This window comes from Raphanus sativus, chromosome 3 (genome assembly GCF_000801105.2).
Source record: "Raphanus sativus cultivar WK10039 chromosome 3, ASM80110v3, whole genome shotgun sequence".
NCBI classification, from domain to species: Eukaryota; Viridiplantae; Streptophyta; class Magnoliopsida; order Brassicales; family Brassicaceae; genus Raphanus; species Raphanus sativus.
The window spans coordinates 22,193,914-22,199,204 of record NC_079513.1 but is presented as its reverse complement, the minus strand read 5'-3'; the positions used below and the strand labels follow the sequence as shown (position 1 = coordinate 22,199,204).

At 26.6% G+C, this 5,291-nt stretch overlaps 1 long non-coding RNA gene across 1 annotated transcript; it reads right to left on the bottom strand.

Annotated features, from left to right (window-relative positions):
• Positions 1 to 2,598: 2,598 nt before the first annotated feature.
• On the bottom strand, positions 2,599 to 3,507 carry LOC130509525 (uncharacterized). The gene is made up of 3 exons (XR_008943532.1): positions 3,232 to 3,507; positions 2,992 to 3,117; positions 2,599 to 2,899 (listed from the first exon to the last, which is right to left on the bottom strand). It is a non-coding gene; the product is annotated as an uncharacterized LOC130509525 (long non-coding RNA).
• Positions 3,508 to 5,291: the final 1,784 nt, after the last annotated feature.

Genomic DNA, 5,291 nt, shown 5'->3' with positions numbered 1-5,291 from the left:
CCATTGGATTTGGGTCTAATTGGTTAAACCCAATTGGACATCTTTATTTGTTGGTCTAATTTGGTTTTGTCCAAATGGGTTTGGACATGGGTGAACCATGGACATGATGTCCAATTGACATCCCTAATTGCATCCTACATTAAACTTTCTACCTAATTAGGTAGATATCTAAATTTCATAAGATGTTACCTTGATTCTTTTTTTTTTTTATGTTACCTTGATTCATAGACACCAAAGTATTAGATTGCTAACATTTAGGTTCTTTTATATTATTAAGCAATTGACTCTTTATATTTTATCATGTTCTCACATTTTTCTAGTAGCTGAACACAATATTTGACCTAAGATATATATATATATATATATACATTAATTAATTACATTAATACATTAATTAATTACATTAATACATTAATTAATTACATTAATACATTAATTAGTTGGATAATATATCATTGATATCTTTTTCATTTCACCAATCTTTTTTTTTTGTTTATATAGTCAATTTTGTTAATACTGTATGTACGTTTTGATGATAAGATTACCAAAATAATAGATTGACATACGTTCTGGTTCTGTCGAACCGGTTTGAAACTTACCGGTCAAAACCAGCTTCATTTATGTTCGGTATATATTTGCAGGTTTGAATTTTGGTACAAATTTTACAAGGGACATGCAATATACGTATTGTCACTAATTTACAAGACTCATTTATCACGAATTGTTAAAATTGTCAAACTAGGTTGACGATAGATTGATCCACTTTAACCCATTTTTTATGGCCATTTTTCAACACGTTCAGTAAATGCGATGATGGGAAGTAGTTTTCTTTTTGCCATTCGATGCATGTGTGATGTGAATCTGTGAACATATAGACTTTTTTTTAAAGGAAGGACACATCAAATATTAGTGTTATCATTATGGTTTATAAAATACATAAAATACAAGGTTTCAACAAAGTCAAGAAACACATAATTTAGTGAACAAGTTGTACAAATGTACAAATGAAAATACTTAGATTTAAACAAATACACAGTCTACAAATCCGGATCGAAACTTTGATAATTTTTACATCATTTTTCAAAAAAAAAACTTATTGCAATACTCTGATTTAGGCTCATGCGTTAACCAGATATCTGTAGACTGAAGGACTTCTTGATATGGTATTGATTTTAGTTTTAAGCCACGGCATATCATATCGCTTAATCCTTCAGACGTTCTTGTCATACATCTCAATGAGCTTAGTTGGTGTTGTTGCTGCTTCGCCATGTCTCCCAATCAGAAAGGATTAAGTTCTAGATGGAGGACTGGATTTGGATGCCACAAGACTCTTGAAGAATAAAAATCACCAAATAAGATGATTTTCAAAAACCAGTGTAATCAGCTAATTTATATAAAACTCTAACTCAGATGCATATTTTGTAAAAACAGTTTTTGTTTGATCACAATTTTACGTTCTTAAAAAAATTATATCTATTGAATATGAACTAATTTATAGACATATGTGTGTTAGTTATGAATTTCACGTTCTTAATATCCACTAATCTACTAATAATAGGAATCCCAAACAATGTTGAAAAGTTATGAATTTTTATAGAAATTTTATTTTTTGTTAAAAGTTGTGTCTTTTCATTATTTGTTTAAATATTTATGTATTAATTAATATTTAAATTAAAAACATGTAATTATTTAAATGAAAAGTTGTGACTATTCATATATGTATCATTTCAAAATAACTACTTTAAATTGAAAATATATGCTATTTAAATTGAAAAATTGCAACTATTCATATAATTATCATTTTAAAATAACTATATTTAAATTAAAAAATTTGTGACTATTCATATATAGAAAGTTGCATCTCTTAACTTTTTTGTACAAATATTTATGTATTTTCATTTTTATTATGTTTTTATCTATTTATTAATATTTCATAAATATTTGTAATTTTTTATATCTAAAAATAAGTGTATTAAAATGAAAAATTAAATCTCTTGATTTTTATACATGAAAATTTCACCTCCTATATGGTTTACATGAAAAAACTATAACATTGTTGAAAAGTTGTGTATTTTTGAATAAATTTTATTTCTTGTTAAAATTTATATATTTTCATTATATATTAAGGTGTGTTTTTTTAGTGTTTGTTTCAAGAGTTGTGTATAAGTTAGTATTTTTACAGGAAAATATGCATATTGTGACAAAATATTTTGTCACAATATACATAATTTCGTAACAATACAGATATTGTGACGAACTAGTGACAAAATGTTGATAGTTACAATACTGTCGTCACAAATATGTTTCTCGGTAACAAAAACGTCACATTCTTTGTGACAAATATATTTGGTAACCAGTTTGTCACAACTAGTGACGTACAAAATAGTAACAATAATGTCACAATTACCGACTAACAAAATTGTCTCAAAACGGTCATATTTTGTAACTATTATATTGTCTGAAGTTTGTCACTAATTATGACGAATATATTGTCACAAAATGTAATAACTAATGACGAAAATATTATAATATATCCATCACAATCAGTAACACAAAAGAATATTCTCAAATCGTAGTAATTCATCATAATCACCAATATTGCAAATAAATTAAAATTAAAATACCAAAAAAAACAATTTATTTATATAGGACAATATTTTGTAATACAATAAAATTAAATAATTAAATAACTAAACTTAGAACATAGATAAAATTAAAAATAAATACATTTAATGATTATCTATGATTTCTCGTATCAACCACCACCACAACTGTAGCAATAACCATGATCACCGAGGCTATGTTGCATGTCGTCCTCCACCTTCGTTCTCTTGACAGAGGCCATCGAGCAAGGCCCACTGTGAAGAAATAGGATGGTGATCGATCAAACATCACATATCTGAGCAGTGGTAATCAAGATTTAAAAAGTATGTTAGTTCGATAGAGATAATGGGTTTGTAATATTAACAAAGTTATACAAAATTTACTTACTGGACTTGGCAAAACTGCAGTTGCACACACCAAAAGAAATCAACTTTCACGTGCTCTGTTTAGAGTCCATTAACCTGGAGATGAGATTTGGTAGATTCATCTTTGAGGATTAAGAAGAAAAAGCGCCTGTTGTTTCAGAAAAAATAAGCAATTTTATTTTCTTTACACATGGAAATATAAAACCAGATTGATATTTATGCAGAGAACTATATCAACAAGAAACTAAGGTATTTCACTTACATATAGGTTAACAATCAAGACGGCTTTCTGGAATTCCAGTGGTCAACCCTACCACCGCCACCTTCGTTGTACACCCAAGAAAGACGCCATGGTTAGCAACAGAACCACTTTCGAAGATAGAGATAAACTCGAACAATCTCAAAAGAAAGAACCACACAATTGACAAAACAAAAGAGAGAAGAGAGAGCAAATTGAAAGAAGAAAAAGAAACTGTCCTAGGGTTTTCTGTGGAGGCGGCCAATTAATAATAAGTCGGGAAGAATTTTTTTTTATAGACATGCATTAGGGTATTGTTAATCCTAGTTATATTTATGTGTCTCATTTAAATATTATTATTTTGGAAATAAATCAAAATATATCATATAATCTTAGATTCTTCGAAACAATAAAAATTTAGATAATATTTGATTAGTATATTTTCAGTTGCGATTGATTATCCCCTATATATTAATCCTGGAACATTACAACATGTTTTGTAGCCACGTGTCATCACTAGGATGATTCTCAGAAATCATTAGAAAAATATGTTGGTCCATATAAATATATATTATACTTTTTATTAAACTAATTATCATATTAATTAATAGTCTTAAATTCTTTCCTTAAATAAAAGCTACGTAAGTTTATTTCCTTAAATAAAAGCTACGAAATTACCTAATATGATTAACGTATATATGATAATTAATGATTACAAATCAAAAATATTTGATAAAAAAAATTGTATCCTCTGCATTTTATTTTAATTAATATTATCAAAAAAAAATCACTTAAACATATTTAAAAAAATAGATTTTTCATATATGTTATATTTTGAATTTTTTAAAACGTCTATAAATTACCAAAAATTGTAAGATGTTATTAAGATGATATTTTTTAGAACAGAACATGATCTGAAACGAAATATTTCGGATATCGAATATATCGAAACCAGATTTATATACTTAAATATATTAATTTTTTTTTAGAATTTAATATCTAAAAGAATATTAAAAATATATAAAATGTTATTAAGTTGTCCAAAATACTTGAAAATATTTACAAATAGTTAAAAATACATGATTAAAATAGTTAAATGATATTCAAAATACTAATACCTCAAATATCTATTGATTTCTTATCCGAATATTGAAGCTAACCAAATTTATGTTAAGTTTAAGTATTTTAGCTTGCATTATACACATTTATATGTTATAAATAATTTTTTATTTTTATATTTTGAGAAATTTAAAGTATATACGAATTTTATTTTTTTTAAAAATAAAATGAGTTATCTGAGTCCAAATCCAAACCGAACCCGCAGATCCGAACCGGATCGAACTCACAAAAAATCGAAATATAACTGAACCGAACCAAACTAAACTGAACCAAATGGTATCCGAATGTCCACCCCAAATCAAATGTAAAAAAATCTTGATAACAAGATGCATTCTAATTGTAATATTTCAATACAATATATTTTAAAAAACTCACCCCGCGCATGGCGCGGATTATCATCTAGTGTATATGGTATTCATATTATTTGTTTTAATTGTACGGTTTAGAATTTATATTTTAGGGTTTGGAGTATATGCCTACAGGCTACAGGGGTTGGGATTAATATGGTTAAGGTCTGAAAATAAGATTAAAATCTTAAAATTTACAAATGAAAAACTACAAATTTTTATAAGTGTCTACCGCTGATTTGAATATATGAATAGATATTAGATATATATATATATATAGTAATTTAGGATTTTATGATTTGTGTTTGGGGTTTAGGGTTTATATCAGTCATGTATAAAACGTATCTTTTACACAATAATATTGTGGCTAATGCTGGAATGTTATTTCAACATTATTTTTATAACCAGTTCAAACATTCAGTTTATTCGAATGTATATATACTACCACGATTGTTGATCTCAATTTCTACAACAATTTATTTTTGGTTTGCACTTTGAAGCTATATAAATAGCTATAAAATTGAAATAGACCATTTCCAAACGTGGCTATTAAAGATTCTAAAACTATAACTACGAGTTTAATTTTTTGTAGACAACTCATAGATGTATACAATTTTT